We start from the raw sequence: 22018 nt of genomic DNA on the forward strand, positions 1-22018 counted from the left end.
ATAAGAACAAAATAAGAACAGTAATAAAATCCTTATATCTATGCTTCACTGGCAGATGCAAACAGCAACATAGCAGATTTCGACACCAGAGTGAACATACACTATCATGACACTAGAAATAACACGCGTATTGACATTTCTAGACATAGGCTGACAGAAACGGCAACTCTCACAAAGTGAACTGTTTGAAATTTTTTAATAAACTATCACATTCTGCAATGAATACACCTTCCAATAACTTTAAAAATAAGTTGTATAAATGGTTAAAAAGCAATTCATTCTGAAGTTCAAGAGAATTCTTGGATACTAGTAGTCTAAGAATTGGGTTTCACGATAAGGATTACAATTCTGTACAATAGGTTAATATAGGATAAATTATTTGCACATGCATTGTGAACAGTAATTAATATAGTGATTGCTCTTATATATCAGTGTGAAGCCCATTACGATACATGTGTTCGAGGGGTAATAAAATAACTGAATCATGCCAGCACTTCCGGCAGAGTATCTGCAGCACTCTTTAAGTGGCGTAACAGGTTCTACATGTACAGTTTAATTCCTTGCTGGTAGCTGAATTTTCAGATTACTTGGAGATGTTATTTCGATGACCTGGTAAGGTCTAATGGATCTCGTCAGAATCTTCTTTGTTTTACCCTTTGACGTGTAGAAACTCATCTGTACGACCCACTGATCGATTCTGCACTGTCGTATCATCTGGTTGAAGTGATCGCTGTATCAAGCATAAATCTACAGATACAAGTCTTTGAAAGCTGGCCCCTACTTTGACCTACGTCAGTAAGGGGCCTGAAGATGGAGTAACGTTTGTGCAGATAAAACAACAATTGGAATTTTGAATGTATGAAAGGTTTTCTTGATTGGACATTCTATAATCCTTTCCAGTCAATGTTTGCTTCTGTTGGTGGTTTGCCACCTCTGGTTCAGTGAAGAAGGGGCCAGCACTTAAGGTCTGGTGTATGTAGATTGTTGACACAGACATCCCTCATCACTTGCCATAAAATAATAATCGAAAGAATCGCTGTGTCAAAAATGTATGGATATCAGTCACTGGATGCTGGTTTCTATTTTGACTGGACCAGAGGTGGGAACCTTCCTACACGTCGGTCAGGGGCCTGAAGATGGCGTAACGTATCACCGAAACTGGTTGCTCAAATAAAATATCAACTGGAAATTTAGACCGCTGAAAGATGTTTTTATTCGAGATTCTATACTGAATCGCCGAGGACCCGCAAGCATGTATATAAAGATTGACATGCAGGGAATTGGTTTCGTTCGACTACTTGGAGACCATTTGGAGTGATTCATAGACTTCATGTTCCCAAATGATGGGATTTTTATGCATGACAATGTGCCATTTCACCGGGCCGCAGCTGTTCGTGATTGGTTTGGAGAACATTCTGGACAATTTGAACGAATGATTTGGGCACCCATCGAATATTTATGGGGAGTAATCGAGAGGTCACTTTGTGCAGAGAGTACTGCGCCTGCAGCACTTTCGCTGTTATGGGCGGCTGTAGAGGCAGCATGGCTCAGTATGTCTGCAAGAGACCGCCAACGACTTGTTGAGACCAAACCACGTCGAGCAGCTGAGCACGTTACATGATTTCGTATTTTCAATGCTTTCTTTGTGACTGGGCCGCTATTATGGCGTGAAGTGTCTTTCTCTGGTGTTTGCAAGTCAGCTATAGCATCTTTTCTGATGAAATAGCGTTATGACATGTGAAGTTGTCCCAATATATTTCCACTGTGGAGATGATTAGTGATCGAAACCTAATGTTAATATACTGTGAGACAGCCCAGTGTTACGTAATAAAACAGGTAGCTTGTCCATCACTTTATTTTCCCATAAAGGTTTAAGTCCTTCACATAATGATTTCTTGGAACTGAATACAAGGAAATTATGAAGTCTATGAAACGTTTAAAAAATCATCATAGATAAATGGATAAACATAACATAATAGATGGTATAGTACATGAACAACATTCTAGGAAAGCGGTGACAGTAATTTAGTTTTAATAGCCGTCGAGAGGAGCACCACCGACCGTAGTTTTAGAAAATGGTGCCGATCGAGGTAGAGAAAGCATTTTGTGTTCTAGAATTTGGCACTTGCCAGTCGTAAGTGTAAGCAAAAAGACCTATCCATTCACAAGTTTTACAGGATACCACCAATTAACTAGGGCACTGTCAAGTGACACATGAAATTCTAAGTTGTGTGATATAAAATGTTCGGGCTGACCAGGCTAGTAATAACAGACAGTGGACCGTGTGAGGGACGTGATACTGCGAAGTTCCATAAAGCTTACCTGTCGAGCTAGTGCACACCTCATCTTCCCTCAGCCAACGAGACTATGAGAATGAAACGTTGCCACTTCGTTCGATAGGCTGTGTCGCGTATGAAGGACAGCTTTTATGTTCCACATCTAGCAGAACAGAAACTCGAAGCTTTGTGACACCGTATCGCAATAACTGTTCTTACCGTCACGAGTGACATACAACGACGGGTCTCAGTGGAATGGGACTAACGGTCTAAACCTGTGTCGTGAGACGAAGGGTGGACACTCAGCACACTTATAAATATTGTACAAAAATGTTGAGAATTTTTCATCCACACACTGTATCATTTGTTTCGTTGGTATTGGGTATTTATCTGTACCGATTCTTTCAAATTTATGATTACCCACATTTGTCACTTCCTTCACTCCGTCTTCAGGCCACGAATGGCCTACCGGGACCATCCGAAAGCCGTGTCATACTGAGTGGAGGATGCGGATGGGAGGGGCGTGTGGTCAACACACCGCTCTCCCGGTCGTTATGATGGTATTCTTGACCGAAGCCGCTACTATTCGGGCGAGTAGCTCCTCAATTGGCATCAAGAGGCTGAGGCACCCGGAAAAATGGTAACAGTGTGTGGCGGCCTGGATGGTCACCCATCCAAGTGATGACCACGCCCGACAGCGCTTAACTTCGGTGGTCTCACGGGAACCGTTGTATCCACTGCGGCAAGGGTCACTTCCTTCTCTGATTGTAAATTTCAAGAAGTCTGAATTTTTCCATGGCTTCTTTCATGTTGTTTTCATTCTATCTGCGTGCTGACTTTTCCATCAGTTAAAGAGCAAAATCGTTAAAATATAAGTTGTTAAGCCACTTGTGTGTGGCTGTGTGTGTGTGTGTGTGTGTGTGTGTGTGTGTGTGTGTGTGTGTGTGTGTGTGTGTGTGTGCGTGTGTGCGTGTGTGTGTGTGTGAATTCCTAATGGACGAAACTGCTGTGGTCATCGGTCCCTACGTCCCTAGACTTACTGACTACTTAAACTAACTTAAGCGAACTTACGCTAAGAACAACACACACACCCATGCCCGAGGGAGCACTCGAACCACCGGCGGGATGGGACGCGCAGTACGTGACAGCGCCGCAAACCGCGCGGCCACTCCGTGCGACTGTGCCACATGTTGGCCCGGTACAATGGAAAATTCTTTTGACCGATATGATCCGGTCATACTGCTGTGTTAATTTAACATTCCTATCGTTAATATTTGGGATAGTTGTTTTCATAGTCTCCAATACAGAGAACAATATCTGATATATCTAAATGTATAATAAACATGAAATATTTCTTACGGTACTTGCGAAGAAGACACTTACTCCATAGTTAAGTTCCTCCACTGGAAAACTTACGAAGGCGCGCTGAAACGTAATGCCACCGAATATTTATGTGATAATTCTTAGAGCTTTTTAAACAAAGCAAATGTTATTAACATTCTACACATTTATTCTTCATGTCTGCATATCTATTTGTCAACCTAGTCACCCTGGCGACGAACACATTTCTCCCAACGAGAGACCAGTTTCTTATTACCTTCAGTGTAGAATGTTTGACTTTGTTGACGGAGCCTGCCGGCCGCGGTGGCCGAGCGGTTCTAGGCGCTTCAGTCCGGAACTGCGCGACTACTACGGTCGCAGGTTCGAATCCTGCCTCGGGCATGGATGTGTGTGATGTCCTTAGGTTAGTTAGTTTCAAGTACTTCTAAGTTCTAGGGGACTCATGACCTGAAATGTTAAGTCCCATAGAGCTCAGAGCCATTTGACGGAGCCACAACCTCACCTCTACTTGCATCACATCATCGCTGTCAAAGGGAAGTCCTCGAAGGTGTTTCGGAGACCGATTTAAATTGTTTGGGGCAAGTCAGGACACCATGGAGGACGATCGATGACAGTGATCCCAAGGCGTCGGATTATTACAGATGTCGCAGAGCTCGTGTGAGGTGTGGCATTGTCATACTGAATGAGAGTTTGCTCCATGTGTGGACGAACTCTTCGAATTCGAAACATGATTACAATGGACGGTTTCTCACGTAGCGATATCGATACGCTAGACACCGCCACATTACAATCTACGATTCGGAGCCCTCTAGCGACAGAAGGCTGCAAATATATAAACACAAAGAATGAAGATGAAGAATGATAGTAACTTTTTGTTTCATTTAAAAAGTTTTTCACATAAAAAAATTCGGCGGCATTGCTTCTCGGCATGCACTCGTGCTAGGATCAGGTAAGTTGTAGTCGCTCCAAAACGCACAGTTGTTTTAAAACAATATCACATAATCCTTCAGTCCGAAAAATTTCGAGACTGCAGTAATAAAAAATAGAGAAACGTTAAGATGGTAGTTTTAATGCTTCGGATGTTCTAGATAGTCTCTCCCATGTGAGTACAAAACACAGGACATTTGTACAGTCGTGTAAAAGTGTCAGAAAAGTCCTTCAACTCGCTCGTCGCATTGGCCTGCATGTCGCAGCGTTGACCCTGTATGTGAATTTCTGCACATTGTCGTTTTGTGGTAGGTGCATATTGAAAACACAAAGTGTCTTCACCTGTGATTATTTTCTCCTGATAAAATTTAAAATACCGGGTGATCAAAAAGTCAGTATAAATTTGAAAACGTTATAAACCACGGAATAATGTAGATAGAGAGGTAAAAATTGACACACATTCTTGGAATGACATGGGGTTTTATTAGAACAAAAAAAAGGTCACAAAATGTCCGACGGATGGCGCTGGACAGCAAAACCGCTACCGTGACGGGTGAGAGGTACGCCGATCTGTTACAGAATCGCATCATCCCCAGCCTGACTGATAAACACCTGCTGGAACGTACGATGTTTATGCAGGATGGTGCTCCACCCCATGTTGCCAGAAGCGTGAAAGATCTCTTGCGCGCGTCGTTTGGTGATGATCGTGTGCTCAGCCGCCACTCTCGTCATGCTTGGCCTCCTAGGTCCCCAGACCTCAGTCCGTGCGATTATTGGCCTTGGGGTTGGTTACCTGAAGTCGCAAGTGTATCGTGATCGACCGACATCTCTAGGGATGTTGAAAGACAACATCCGACGCCAATGCCTCACCATAACTCCGGACATGCTTTACAGTGCTGTTCACAATATTATTCCTCGACTACAGCTATTGTTGAGGAATGATGGTGGACATACTGAGCATTTGCTTTGTCTTACTTTGTTATGATAATTATTGCTATTCTGATTAGATGAAGCGCCATCTGTCGGACATTTTTTGGACTTTTGAATTTTTCGGTTCTAATAAAACCCCATGTCATCGAAGCATGTGTGTCAAGTTTTACCTCTCTACCTACATTATTCCGTGATTTATTCAGTTTTCAAATGTATACTGAATTTTTGATCCCCCAGTACGTTGTGATTTTCTGTCAAGACGCAACAGGCCTTTACACACTTTTACTTTTGTTTGGAGGTCATGGTGTGTGGTATAAACATTGCTCATTTTTCTCTTCTTCAAAACATTCTCCATAATGTCTTGAACGCTTGATTTAGAGATGTTGTTCTATCCGAATTTGTGCTATATTGACGTTGATACAACACGGCCGCACGTCTCCTGTTTGACACTGCCTGCTCACAAAGACTGGTCGAGCGCTCATCTGTTGCTTAAATTTGTTACTTCAGGTTGCCACCGCAGGTATTGCGCTGGAGTTGCTTACACGCCACGAATAAAATCGACCTCGGAAATTTCTGGAGGGACGGTTTAAGCGGGGACGTTCATGAATAACACACACATTACAAAAATGTATCAAAGCCACAATTTTGAAGATATGGCAGTGAAATTTTGTACAATGCTTTACATGAAATTAACATATTTACTGTTATGTTCCTTGGATTTTATATATTTAACTTTTTATGGAATTAAAAAAATTAGAAAAATACAATAAGTACTCTTTTATCAGAAACTACTCAAGAGGTTTCTGCAAAATTTTCTCTGCTTACTGCTACGGTCGCAGGTTCGAATCCTGCCTCGGGCGTGGATGTTTGTGATGTCCTTAGGTTAGTTAGGTTTAAGTAGTTCTAAGTTCTAGGGGACTGATGACCACAGATGTTAAGTCCCATAGTGCTCAGAGCCATTTGAACCATTTTTCTTTGCTTAATCTCCTTGCATGTAGCAAACTTCTTTAATGAGGTTTTTGAATATATTGAATAGGAGATTTTAATAATTTCTTAACTATAATTCTGTAAGGCAATATAAAATTCATGCAAAATTCCGAGCACTTATTTCATATCTCAGCTTACACAGAGAATTTGCAAATTTACTCATGAGGCAAAATTTACTGGGCATTTAGAAATAAGTGTAGAGAATTCATTATTCTATCCTTCATAGGTTCTGAGAGAAAGATCCATGAACTTTAAAAAAACATAATTTTCAGGAAATGCTTTAAAGTTCAACCTAATGTTTGTATTTCTGTCACCTATTCAGAAAGCCCCAGATTTATATTTACGATTCTCTTTCATTTTAAGGTTGTGGTTTCTTGTTTTCTGCCTTCTTTCCTTTACCACGTCTTCAACTATCTATGCAGCTGCAGAGAGGCGCTGTAAATCTGCTTTTCTCAAGACGTCTTGAGTGAAATTTCCTATCTTAAAGCCCCTTTTCCCTAATATCTTCATCGTCCCTATGTTCCCTTTACCAAATACGACAACTGCATCCTAAGTTGCAGTTATGGCAACTGTATCAGATCAAAATATGATTTTAGGGAATCGTTTCCATTTGAGTGAATTCAGAGACTCATTTCGATTCTGGGTTTTGCCATTAAGACACTTTTTTTATAGGTCCAGGATCGGCCACAAACTAGTAGGTGGGCTTTACAACTTCCAGGATACAGTTTGGAAGCCTCTCCTTGTGAATGAGTTGTTATCACTGTGAAGCTGTAGTTGTTGAAGTGTTGCTTCAAAAAGTGGGTGCGGTAGGAAGGTCGCGTCACACATTTTATTACTTTTCAGGCACTTCAGATGCGATTTCATCACTGAAGCTTTGAGAACGCATTGTCAATGAATATCCATACAAATAAACAAGTAAAAGATATTTTGGTCAAAATCATGTATCTCCGAAGGAAGGCAGGAAGAACGTTCGGGCTTAGCGTCCCGTCGACATCGAGAACATCAGAGACGGAGCAAGAGCTCGAATTGTATCGAAGATGAGGAAGGGAATCGGCTGTGGCCTTCCAAAGGAACCATCCTGGCATTTGCTTGGAGCGATTTAGGTAAATCCCAAAACACCTAAATCTGGAGGGCCGGACTCGAGTTTGAAGCGGTATTCTCCCGAATGCGGGTCCACCTCGCTTGGTGCATCTCCGAAAGTCCATGGCCGAATACTTTCAACTTTTAACACAATGTTGAATTATAATGCAGGCGTGTTTTAAGTACCTATTTCTTTGATACATGATGTATAATATAAATTAAGAGTTTGTAACTTTCTGAGATTTTTCACTCTCATTAAATTTATAAACGTTGTATGTCACATTTATTTTAAAAAAACACGCATATTTCAGTACAACGATATGTTAGAATTTCAAAGCATTCAGTCAAAAAATTTCGGAGATTTACGATTAGGAATATTCACTGTTCCTGTGTAAGTACAAACGTCGATATCCGTTTCTTGAATTTCTCAGAAAGTTTTTCATGAATCGCATCGAAATTTTGACACACCATTACATTCGAATAATCGCGTGTTTTTAAACAAGTACTGTAATGCCATCTGGTGTATTTGCAATAAAAAGCGAAACGTTATAAAAATGTAAATGTTGTTCGTTCAAAATCGTTAATCTGCGATAGGTCTTGACCGACTGCTTTGAACTTCTGACGCAATGTTGAACTCTAATAGAGGCCCGTTTTGATACACCTAATTCTTTAGTGTGTGATATATAATATATGTATATCTTCTTGGGATTTTTGTAACAACATTACCCTCATATTCCTATAGTGATAATTATAAATTTATGTGTTACATGTATTTAAGAAATCGATTTATAAACACGTGCGCATATAGAACTGGAACGACGTGTTAAAATTTCAAAGCAACCGGTCAAAAACTTTTGGAGATTTACGATCAGGAACATCAAAATTTTCTATATAAGTACAAACGTGGATGTTCGTTTCTCAAAATCTCTAATCTCCGAAAGTTTTCCATGGATGGGTTTGAAATTTTGACGCAACGTCGCATTCGAATACTCAATTGGTTTTAGTTCCTATTGGAACGTCATTTGACATGTGTCCAATTATTTGTAATAAAAAAGGAAACGTTATACAAATATAAATGTTGATTTGTTCAAAATCGTTAATCTTCTAAAGTTCTTGACCGATTGCTTTGAATGTCTGAGATAACGTTGACTTCTATTACGGGCGTGTTTTTGGGTACTTACGGAGATGATAGATAAACTCCAGTGGAGGACTCTGCAGGAGAGACGCTGAGTAGCTCGGTACGGGCTTTTGTTAAAGTTTCGAGAACATACCTTCACCGAAGAGTCAAGCAGTATATTGCTCCCTCCTAAGTATATCTCGCGAAGAGACCATGAGGATAAAATCAGAGAGATTAGAGCCCACACAGAAGCATACCGACAATCCTCCTGTCCACGAACAATACGAGACTGGAATAGAAGGGAGAACCGATAGAGGTACTCAGGGTACCCTCCGCCACACACCGTCAGGTGGCTTGCGGAGTATGGATGTAGATGTAGATGTACTTAAATCTGTAATATATGTATATCTTAACACAATTAATGTATAGATATTTGTATGTAATATACGAAGGGAAAACATTGTAACCAAAGATCTCAAAAAGAACCTTTCCGATTCAGTTCAGATTTTTACACGTTGTATTGTATTGTATGTTAACCGTGGGCCTAGAAACGACGGAGAGGCTCCGTCCCCGCCGCAACCGCAGCGGTCCACAGCCCCACGACAACTACCGCAGTCCACTTTACCCCTCCGCCGCCCCACACCGAACACAGGGTTATTCTGGGGTTCGGCCCCCGACGGACCCCCCAGGGAACGTCTCACACCAGACGACTGTAACCTCTACGTTTGCGTGGTAGAGTGGTGTATGCGTACGTAGAGAACTAGTTCGCGTAGCAATCGCCGACATAGTGTAACTGAGGCGGAATAAGGGGAACCAGCCCGCATTCGCCGAGGCAGATGGGAAACAGCCTAAAAACCATCCACAGACTGGCCGGGTCACCGGTCCTCGACACAAATCCGCCGGGCGGATTCGTGCCAGGGACCAGGCGCTCTTTCCCGCCCGGAAAGCCGTCCGTTAGATCACACGGCCAACCGGGCGGGCTTTTTTTTTAAAAAAAAAAAAAGGTTCAAATGGCTCTGAGCACTATGGGACTTAACTTCTGTCGTCATCAGTCCGCTAGAACTTAGAACTACTTAAACCTAACTAACCTAAGGACATCACACACATCCATGCCCGAAGCAGGATTCAAACCTGCGACGGTAGCGGTCACGCGGTTCCAGACTGAAGCGCCTTTAACCTCACGGCCACCCCGGCCGGCTGATTTTTACACGTTATTGTAATAAACGTTTGCACACACACTTACACACACACACACACACACACACACACACACAGGGTGTTCCATTGATCGTGAGCGGCCCAAATATCTCACGACATAAGTGTCAAACGAAAAAACTACAAAGAATGTAACTTGTCTAGCTTGAAGGAGGAAACCAAATGGCGAGCTATGTGCCGGACATCCATCATGTTGGTAGTACATAGCCATTCTGTCATGCAGTGAAACATCTTGCAGTAACATCGGTAGAACATTACAAGGGAAATCAGCATGCAATGCACCATTTAGATTCCCATCGATCAAATGGGGGCCAATTATCCATCCTCCCATAATGTCGCACCAAACATTAATCCGGCAAGGTCGCTGATGTTCCACTTGTCGCAGCCATCGTGGATTTTCCATTGCCCAACAGTACATATTATGCCTGTACCCGTGGTCTAGGGGTAGCGTCTTTGACAAAACGTCTTCGCTCCCGGGTTCGATCCCCGCCACTGCCTAAATTTTGATAAATAATCAGCATTGGCGGCCGAAGACTTCCGGCATAAGAAGTCAGCCTCATTCTGCCAACGGCCTTGTCAAAGAGGGCGGAGGAGCGGATAGAGGTTCAGGGCACTCTCTTGTCCTAGAGGTGGGAAATTGCCCCTAAAGGCGGAAGAATCAGCAATGATCAACGACATGAGGATGCAGAAGGCAATGGAAACCACTGCATTAAAGACACGTAACGTGTATCCACAGGACATGTGGCCTGTAATTGAAGAAGTGTCATGATGATCTCTCCATTGGCAAAAGATTCCGGAATAGTCCTCCATTCGGATCTCCAGGAGGAGACTGCCAAGGGGGAGGTTACCATGAGAAAAAGATTGAATAATCAACGAAAGGATAACGTTCTACGAGTCGGGGCGTGCAATGTCAGAAGCTTGAACGTGGTAGGGAAACTAAAAAATCTGAAAAGGGAAATGCAAAGGCTCAGTCTAGATATAGTAGGGGTCAGTGAAGTGAAGTGGAAGGAAGACGAGGACTTCTGGTCAGATGAGTATCGGGTAATATCAACAGCAGCAGAAAATGGTATAACAGGTGTAGGATTCGTTATGAATAGGAAGGTAGGGCAGAGGGTGTGTTACTGTGAACAGTTCAGTGACCGGGTTGTTCTAATCAGAATCGACAGCAGACCAACACCGACAACGATAGTTCAGGTATACATGCCGACGTCGCAAGCTGAAGATGAACAGATAGAGAAAGTGTATGAGGATATTGAAAGGGTAATGCAGTATGTAAAGGGGTACGAAAATCTAATAGTCATGGGCGACTGGAATGCAGTTGTAGGGGAAGGAGTAGAAGAAAAGGTTACAGGAGAATATGGGCTTGGAACAAGGAATGAAAGAGGAGAAAGACTAATTGAGTTCTGTAACAAGTTTCAGCTAGTAATAGCGAATACCCTGTTCAAGAATCACAAGAGGAGGAGGTGTACTTGGAAAAGGCCGGGAGATACGGGAAGATTTCAATTAGATTACATCATGATCAGACAGAGATTCCGAAATCAGATACTGGATTGTAAGGCGTACCCAGGAGCAGATATGGACTCAGATCACAATATAGTAGTGATGAAGAGTAGGCTGAAGTTCAAGACATTAGTCAGGAAGAATCAATACACAAAGAAGTGGGATACGGAAGTACTAGGAAATGACGAGATACGTTTGAAGTTCTCTAAAGCTATAGATACAGCAATAAGGAATAGCGCAGTAGGCAGTACAGTTGAAGAGGAATGGACATCTCTAAAAAGGACCATCACAGAAGTTGGGAAGGAAAACATAGGTACAAAGAAGGTAACTGCGGAGAAACCATGGGTAACAGAAGAAATACTTCAGTTGATTGATGAAAGAAGGAAGTACAAACATGTTCCGGGAAAATCAGGAATACAGAAATACAAGTCGCTGAGGAATGAAATAAATAGGAAGTGCAGGGAAGCTAAGACGAAATGGCAGCAGGAAAAATGTGAAGACATCGAAAAAGATATTACTGTCGGAAGGACAGACTCAGCATCCAGGAAAGTCAAAAGAATCTTTGGTGACATTAAAAGCAACGGTGGTAACATTAAGAGTGCAACGGGAATTCCACTGTTAAATGCAGAGGAGACAGCAGATAGGTGGAAAGAAGACATTGAAAGCCTCTATGAGGGGGAAGATTTGTCTGATGTGATAGAAGAAGAAACAGGAGTCGATTTAGAAGAGATAGGGGATCCAGTATTAGAATAGGAATTTAAAAGAGCTTTGGAGGACTTACGGTCAAATAAGGCAGAAGGGATAGATAACATTCCACCAGAATTTCTAAAATCATTGGGGGAAGTGGCAACAAAACGACTATTCACGTTGGTGTGTAGAATATATGAGTCTGTCGATATACCATCTGACTTTCGGAAAAGCATCATCCACACAATTCCGAAGACGGCAAGAGCTGACAAGTGCGAGAATTATCGCACAATCAGCTTAACAGCTCATGTATCGAAGCTGCTTACAAGAATAATATACAGAAGAATGGAAAAGAAAATTGAGAATGCGCTAGGTGACGATCAGTTTGGCTTTAGGAAAAGTAAAGGGACGACAGAGGCAATTCTGACGTTACGGCTAATAATGGAAGCAAGGCTAAAGAAAAATCAAGACACGTTCATAGAATTTGTCGACCTGGAAAAAGCGTTCGACAATATAAAATGGTGCAAGCTGTTCGAGATTCTGAAAAAAGTAGGGGTAAGCTATAGGGACAGACGGGTCATATGCAATATGTACAACAACCAAGAGGGAATAATAAGAGTGGACGATCAAGAACGAAGTGCTCGTATTAAGAAGGGTGTAAGACAAGGCCTTGTAGCCTTTCACCCCTAATCTTCAATCTGTACATCGAGGAAGCAATGATGGAAATAAAAGAAAGGTTCTGGCGTGGAATTAAAATACAAGCTGAAAGGATATCAGTGATACGATTCGCTGATGACATTGCTATTCTGAGTGAAAGTGAAGAAGAATAAAATGAGCTGCAGAACGGAATGAACAGTCTAATGAGTAAAGAGTATAGTTTGAAAGTAAATCGGAGAAATACGAAGGTAATGAGAAGTAGTAGAAATGAGAACAGCGAGAAACTTAACATCAGGACTGATGGTCACAAAGTCAATGAAGTTAAGGAATTCTGCTACCTAAGCAGAAAAATAACCAATGATGGAAGGAGCAAGGAGGACATCAAAAGCAGACTCGCTATGGCAAAAAAGGCATTCTGGCCAAGAGAAGTCTACTAGTATCAAATATCGGCCTTAATTTGAGGAAGAAATTTCTGAGGATGTACGTCTGGAGTACAGCATTGTATGGTAGTCAAACATGGACTGTGGGAAAACCGGAACAGAAGAGAATCGAAGCATTTGAGATGTGGTGCTATAGACGAATGTTGAGAATTAGGTGGACTGATGAGGTAAGGAATGAGGAGGTTCTACGCAGAATCGGAGAGGAAAGGAATATGTGGAAAGCACTGATAAGGAGAAGGAACAGGATGATAGGACATCTGCTAAGACATGAGGGAATGACTTCCTTGGTACTAAATGGAGCTGTAGAGGGCAAAAACCGTAGAGGAAGACAGAGATCGGAATACGTCAAGCAAATAATTGAGGACGTAGGTTGCAAGTGCTACTCTGAGATGAAGAGGTTAGCACAGGAAAGGAATTCGTGGCGGGCCGCATCAAAACAGTCAGTAGACTGATGACCATAAAAAAAACCGTTGCCGCTGTTGGTGAATGACACTTAGACGCTAAATAGAAAGCATGCAAAAAATGTGTCATCGTCCCGTAATTTCCCTTGTGCCCAGTGGCAGAACTGTGTACGACGTTCAAAGTCATTGCCATGCAATTCCTGGTGCATATAAATATGGTACGGGTGCAGTCGATGTTGATGTAGCATTCTCAACACCGACGTTTTTGAGATTCCCGATTCTCGTGCAATTTGTCTGCTACTGGTGTGCGGATTAGCGCGACAGCAGGTAAAACACCTACTTGGGCATCATCATTTGTTGCAGGTCGTGGCTGACGTTTCACATGTGGCTGAACACTTCCTGTTTCCTTAAATAACGAAACTATCCGGCGGACGGTCCGGACACTTGGATGATGTCGTCCGGGATACCGAGCAGCATACATAGTACACGCCTGTTGGGCATTTTGATCACAATATCCATACACCAACACGATATCGACCTTTCCGTAATTGGTAAACGGTCCATTTTAACACGGGTAATGTATCACGAAGGAAATACCATCCGCACTGGCGGAATGTTACGTGATACCACCTAATTATACGTTTGTGACTATTACAGTGCCATCTATCAAAAAGCGAAAAAGAGGTCCAACTAAAACGTTTATATTCCTTTACGTACTACACGAATATTAATAAAAAATGGTGGTGTCTATTAAAAAAAACGCAGGTGATATCCGTTTGACCTATGGCAGCGCCATCTAGCGGGCCAACCATAGCGCCACCAGGTTTCCCCCTTTAAGCTAGACGAGTTTCGTTCTTTGTAGTTTTTTCGTTTGATGCTTATTTCGTGAGATATATGGCTCGGTCACTATCAATGGATCACCCTGTATATACAGTTAGCAAATAGGAAAAAATCCTTATTTGCAGTAAAAAAAGAAAAGGCTCAAGCTAAGAGAGAGGGAGAAGGGAAGATGGATTGATGGGTGTGAGGAAATGAACATAGCAAACGAGAAGAAGGTGACGAACAGTGAGAGGGGGATGGAGGAGGAGGCGGACAAAGAAAGGGGAGGGGAAGCTGGACAGAGACAGGCGGTCGAAGATGACTGATAGCCAGGTTCTCATACATATTAGAAACATGTCCTGTTTCTTTCATATCTTTTCCATTTAAGTAGACTGAGTCACAGAAAATGTGACCGGTGCAGCTAGTTAAAAACTTAATAATTTAAATGGGCTTCGTCACTGTAGTAATGCGACAGATGCTGTCATTATAACTAAAGTTTTAGGAAGAGGTATTGTCCAATACACTCTACTGTGAGATACTCCCCGCTCTACCCCTGGGGGATCGCAGGGTCCCGGGTTCTATTGTCAGCCGGGTTGGGGATTTTCTCTGTCGGAGACTGGGTGTTTGTGTTGACCTCATCATTTCATCATCAGTATCATTCCTGACAGTGACTAGATTGGACTGTGTTAAATACTGGAGTGAGTAAAGAATTGGGACATTATACGGGTGCTGATGACCGCTCAGTTTAGCGCCCCACAAACCAAACGTCATCATCATCTTCCCCTGGGTGTCTATAATTATATACGGAACAAAATCAGTTTGGATTCCGTAGAAATGTTGGAACACGTGAGGCAATACTGAACCTACGACTGACCTTAGAAAATAGATTAAGGAAAGTCAAACCTACGTTTATAGCATTAGTAGACTTAGAGAAAGCTTTTGACAATGTTGACTGTAATACTCTCTTTCAAATTCTAAAGGTGGCAGGGGTAAAATACAGGGAACGAAAGGCTATTTACAGTTTGCACAGAAACCAGATGGCAGTTGTAAGAGTCGAGGGACATGAAAGGGAAGCAGTGGTTGGGAAGGGAGTGGGACAGGGTTGTAGCCTCTCCCGTTGTTATTCAATCTGTATATTGAGCAACCAGTAAAGGAAACAAAAGAAAAATTCGGAGTAGGTATTAAAATCCATGGAGAAGAAATAAAAACTTTGAGGTTTGCCGATGACATTGTAATTCTGTCATAGACAGCAAAGGACTTGGAAGAGCAGTTGAACGGAATGGGCGGTGTCTTGAAGGGAGGATGTAAGATGAACATCAACAAAAGCAAAACGAGGATAAAGGAATGTAGTCGAATTAAGTCGGTTGATGCTGATGGAATTAGATTAGGAAATGAGGCACTTAAAGTAGTAAAGGTCTTTTGCTATTTGGGGAGCAAAATAACTGATGATGGTCGAAGTAGAGAGGATATAAAATGTAGACTGGCAATGGCAAGGAAAGCGTTTCTGAAGAAGAGAAGTTTGTTAACATCGACTATAGATTTGAGTTTTAGGAAGTCGTTTCTGAAAGTGTTTGTATGGATTGTAGCCATGTTTGGAAGTGAAAAGTGGCCGATATATAGTCAGACAAGAAGAGTATAGAAGCTTTTTAAATGTGGTGCTACAGAAGAATGCTAAAGATTAGATGGGTAGATCACATAACTAATGAGGAGGTATTGAATAGAACTGGAGAGAAGAGAAATTTGTGGCACAACTTGACTAGAAGGAGGAATCGGTTGGTAGGGCATATTCTAAGGCATCAAGGAATCACCAAGTTAGTATTGGAGGGCAGCGTGGAGGACAAAAATCGCAGAGGGAGACCGAGAGATGAATACACTAGATAGATTCAGAAGGATGAAGGTTGCAGTAGGTACTGTGAGATGAAGAACCTTGCACAGGGTAAAATAGCATGGAGAGCTGTATCAAACCAGTCTCAGGAGTGAAGACCACAACAACAACATTCGTGTAGCACGTAAAAAAATATGAACGTTTTAGTTTGACCACTATTTTGGCTTTGTGATAGATGGCGTTGTAATGGTCACAAACATGTGGCTCACAAGTTTAGACGAACAGTTAGTAACAGGTAGGTTTTTTAAATTAAAATACAGCACGTAGGTACATTTGAACATTTTATATCGATCGTTCCAATGTGATACATGTACCGTTGTGAACTTATCATTTCTGAGAACGCATGCTGTTACAGCGTGATTATCTGGAAATACCACATTAATGCAATAAATACTGAAAATGATGTCCGTCAACCTCAATGCATTTGGCAATATGTGCAACGACATTCCTCTCAACAGCGAGTAGTTCACCCTCCGTAATTTTCGCACGTGGACTGACAATGCACTGACGCGTATTGTCAGGCGTTGTTGGTGGATCACGATAGCAAATATTCTTCAACTTTCCCCATAGAAAGAAATCCGGGGACGTCAGATCCGGTGAACGTGTGGGCCATGGTGTGGTGTTTCGACGACCGATCCACCTATCATGAAATATGGTATTCAATACCGCTTCAACCGCACGAGAGCTATGTGCCGGACGTCCATCATGTTGGAAGTACATCCCAATCCTGTCATGCAATGAAACATCTTGTAGTAACTTGAGTAGAATGTTACATAGGAAATCAGCATACATTGCACCATTTAGATTGCCACCGATAAAATGGGGGCCAATTATCCTTCCTCTCATAATGCCGCACCATACATTAACCCGCCAAGGTCGCTGATGTTCCACTTGTCGCAGCCATCGTGGGATTTCCGTTGCCCAATAGTGCATATTATGCCGGTATACGTTACCGCTGTTGGTGAATGACGCTTCATCGCTAAATAGAAAGCGTGCAAAAAATCTGTCATAGTCCCGTAATTTGTCTTGTGCTCACTGGCAGAACTGTACACGACGTTCAAAGTCGTCGCCATGCACTTCCTTGTGCATGGAAATATGGTACGGGTGCAATAGATGTTGATGTAGTATTCTTAACACCGACGTTTTTGAGATTCCCAATTCTCGCGCAACTTGTCTGCTACTGATGTGCGGATTAGCCGCGTCAGCAGCTAGAACACCTACTTGTGCATCATCATTTGTTGCAGGTCTTGGCTGACGTTTCACATGTAGCTGAACACTTCCTGTTACCTTAAATAACGTAACTATCCGGCGAACGGTGCGGACACTTCGATGATGTCGTCCAGGATACCGAGCAGCAAACACAGCACACGCCTGTTGGGCATTTTGATCACAATAGCCACACATCAACTAGATATCGACCTTTTCCGTAATTGGTATATGGTCCATTTTAACACGGGTAATGTATCACGAAGCAAATACCGTCTGCACTGGCGAAATATTACGTGATACCAATGCCATCTATCACAATTGGTCCAAGTAAAAGATTCATATTTCTTTACGCACTAAAAAACCCAGTTGATATCCGTTTGACCTATGGCAGCGCCATCTAGCGGGCCAACCATAGCACCATCTAGTTTCCCCCTTTAAGCTAGACGAGTTTCGTTCTTTGTAGTTTTTTCGTTTGATGTTTATTTCGTGAGATATTTGGTCTGGTCACTATTAATGGACCACCCTGTATATATATACAGTTCGCAAATAGGAAAAAACCCTTATTTGCAGTAAAAATAGGAAAGGCTCAATTTGAGAGATAGGGAGAAGAGAAGATGGATAGAGGGGTGGGAGGAAATGAATATAGCAAACGAGAAGAAGGTGACGAACAGTGAGAGGGGATTGGAGGAGGAGACGGACAAAGAAAGGGGTGGTGGAGCTGGACAGAGACAGGGGGGGGGGGGGGGGGGCAAGATGACTGATAGCCAGTTTTCATACATGTTACAAACGTGTCCTTTTCCTTTTATTTCTTTTCCATTTATATAGATTGAGTCACAGAAAATGTGGCCGGTGCAGCTACTTAAAAACAAAATGGAAAATTGATATTTTACGTCAATTTTAAGAACTGCGCCTCTTTTTTTTTGAATGGGCGTCTTCACTGTAGTGTTGCGATAGATGCTGTATCACTAGAGTTTTAGGAAGAGCTCTTTTGCATTACACTCCACTGTGAGATACTCTCCACTGTACCCCTGGAGGATCACAGGGCCCGGGGTGCTATTGTCGGTCGGGTTGGGGATTTTCTCTGAACTGAGACTGGGTGTTTGTATTGTCCTCATCATTTAATCGTCAGCATCATCCGTGACAGTGACTAGATTGGACTGTGTAAAATACTGGACTGTGTAAAGAATTGGGACTTTGTACGGGCGCTGATGACCGTGCAGTTGAGCGCCCCATAAACCAAACATCATCATCATCTTCCCCTGAGTGTCTCTAAATTATATACGGATCAAAATTTTGTCATTATTCTTACAGCCCGGCGTAACTGACGCTGCTGGTGCCCTCTTGTGCTGCAGGGTTGGTGGCGGCGCACCGCGAGGGCCTGGTGGCTTCGCTGGTGGGTGTGGAGGGCGGCCACGCGCTGGGCAACTCTCTGGCCGTGCTGCGCATGCTCTACGCGCTCGGCGTCCGCTACCTCACGCTGACGCACCTCTGCAACACCGCGTGGTGAGCCGGCGCTGCACTGGCTGTCCGCCGCGCATCACTTCGTGCTCTGTTTTCCTTTGTGATAGCAAAAATCCACTTGACTGCAGAGAACATCCTTATTGCCGCACTTTTGCCGTCGTAACAACAGTCCACTCCACTTCTTGTTAATACCTCACCTGCAGCCCATCATCAGGAAAACTTAAATTCATTGAAAAATAAGTAGCTATATTAGATAAAAAACTATTAATACGGTGTATTTTGTCAATTTACGTCTATTGTAACGCTGGTGCTCAACTAATCATGTACTGACATTAATAGATCACAACAATTCACTAGCAAGGGGAGGCCACGACGTTTGGAACGCGAATTTACTGCAAACTTCGTACACTCGTAACACTCCATGAGGACAACAAAATGTGTAAGCAGTAGCGCGTACTTCTCAAGCGTTATTGAGAAAATCGCAGGATAATTTCAGTCGTCGAATATATATCTGTGCGTGGCAATTTTAACCATGAAGCGGCTGCGACAGAGTGGTGCCGGCACGGTAGCACAGCGTGTTCGGTCAGAGCGTTAGCTACCTTTTATAATAAAAAAACTAGGCGAACGGATGAAGGATCAAACTGAACGGGTGTCATCGGACGTCCGCCCTGAACATATTCGGCGAACAATACAAAACAAAATGTAAAAAAAAAAAAAATTGTTTGGTGTTCAAGCCGCTGGATCGCTGGATCGATTTCGGTTCGTCAGTTTTTTTTAAATCTCAATACAGTCATTTTCTTTACTATTTATATTGCAGTTGATATAATAGGAAAAGTACGTGTAATCGGATGAACTTTTATTAAATTTACAATGTTATTTGTCAGTCTACTAATTTTTATTACCACAAATAATGTAATATTCATAACTATCGATTAGTAAATGACCAAACGTATAAAGTGATACTGAAAATGTATGCTTGCTGCACTCGCTGGACGGTGTGTCCAAGGCGATCAGCATGAGCGGGTTGCCTCCAAACACGTCTCCAACGATTGTCTGGCTGCATGCATATGTGACACTCATCGGTAAAGCAAACGTGATGCCAATCCTGAGCGGTCCATTCGGCATGTTGTTGGGTCGACCTGTACCGCGCTTCATGGTGTCGTGGTTGCAAAGATGGACCTCGCCATGGACGTTGGGAGTGAAGGTACGCATCATGCAGCATATTGCGCTCAGTTTGAGTCGTAGCACAAAGACCTGTGGCTGCACGAAAAGCATTATTCAACATGGTGGCGTTGCTGTCAGGGATCCTCCGAGCCATAATCCGTAGGTGGCGGTCAACCACTTCAATAGTAGCCCTTGGGCGCAGTTGAGCGAGGCATGTCATCAACATTTCCTGTCTCTCTGTATCCCCTCCCTGTCCGAACAACATCGCTTTCGTTCACTCCGAGACGCCTGGACACTTCCCTTGTTGAGAGCTCTTCCTAGCACAAAGTAACAATGCAGATGCGATAAAACCGCGGTATTGACAGTCATGGCATGGTTGAACTACAGACAACACGAGCCGTGTACCTCCTTTCTGGTGAAACGACTAGAACTGTTCAGCTGTCGGACTCCCTCCGTCTAATAGGCGCTGCTCATGCATTGTTGTTTTCATCTTTGCGCAGGTTTAGAGACATCCCTGAACAGTCAAAGGGACAGTGTCTGTGATACAATATCCACAGTGAACGTCTATCTTCATTAGTTCAGGGAACCGGGGTGAAGTAAAACTTTTTTTGATGTGTGTATACGGTTTTCGTAGTGGGTGTTTGTGTAACACTACATGTATGTGCATACGTTTCAATAAACTAGGGTGACCATTACGCCGGATGACAATAGTAGTATTTGCAGTAACGCACGACGGACCCATAAACCCATGCGACGAGTCTGACTACTGTTGGGGTTTTGTGTTGTGCGTCCGATGTAGACACATTGAACATTTGTGAAAGATAAATTATACCAGTCCTTCAGGGTTACAAAAATATTTACCTGCATTATTCAGACCAACTGACTAAGAGTGGAAGACAGAGTACGATCGAAAAGAAGCACATTCATTAGACAACTTTATTTATACGACAAATGTCCCAAACAGAACTTTAACATTATGTACAAACACAAAACATTTAATACTGATCCCATAAAAAATTTTCAGTCGAACTTGACAGATGGTACTCAATAATGTCTGCAAAATAGTAAGATTAGCAACAAAACACCGCTGTAAAATTAACTGGTACCAGAAATTATCTTAAAGTAACACATTAAACCAAGGTAAAAAGAAAAGGTCAAAATGACTTGTAGCAGCACTGTGCGAATGACGACTAGCCTTTGTTATTCTAATCAACCACTGGGGCAATTCGAAAGCGACGAGCCGATTGCACTGTGCGGACAAGGAGCCACTCGAACGCTCTCTGCAGGCCCGTCCACCTACAGACCATAGCACACTGCTGTCGTCAGTTACGTCATGGTGCTTACTCAGCCCGGAGCAAGAGAGAACTTGCCGCTTCTAGGTTGTTGTTGCACAGGCAAGAAACACGCCGCTCCACCCGCCGACATACCACTGTTTACTCTTCAAGAGACAGGCAGCGCCCTGTTCCAGCTCACAGGTGCCGCATCACTGAAGGAGCGGCACAGTAGAGGGTTTAAAGTCGGAAGGCCGCAACTGATAGTGAGCGTGATGAATAACGGAACTTGAATGAAATTTTGATTCTACAAGCAAAACTGTAAAAAGTGCTTCAGAGTTGTGCATGCATGCATGTAAAAGTAAAAGAAAAATTACCGTTATAAATTTGGATATTTTGTTTTTCTTAAAAAAAGCTCACTTGTTCTGAGCGTAATTAAAAATTAATCCCAAGTTTCTAACTTACTTATGGTAGAAGATATAACCCTCTGAAACTTGATGAATGGTTTTGATGCATAGATTTTAAGTGACTGTTTGCGCTTGTGAGCGACAAGAGTATTATATGATAATTTTGAATAACTTCAATAATTCAACCCAGATTTCGAGCCCACTGCCACAATGACTAAATAAAAAAAACTTTCCCAAGTTCAGA

General features: G+C 42.6%; 1 pseudogene; it reads left to right on the top strand.

Moving 5' to 3' along the window:
* Positions 1-19095, top strand: part of LOC126229636 (dipeptidase 1-like) — a 143193-nt pseudogene extending 124098 nt beyond the window's left edge.
* Positions 19096-22018: the final 2923 nt, after the last annotated feature.

The sequence above is a fragment of the Schistocerca nitens genome, unplaced genomic scaffold (genome assembly GCF_023898315.1).
Source record: "Schistocerca nitens isolate TAMUIC-IGC-003100 unplaced genomic scaffold, iqSchNite1.1 HiC_scaffold_376, whole genome shotgun sequence".
In the NCBI taxonomy this organism is placed as follows: Eukaryota; Metazoa; Arthropoda; class Insecta; order Orthoptera; family Acrididae; genus Schistocerca; species Schistocerca nitens.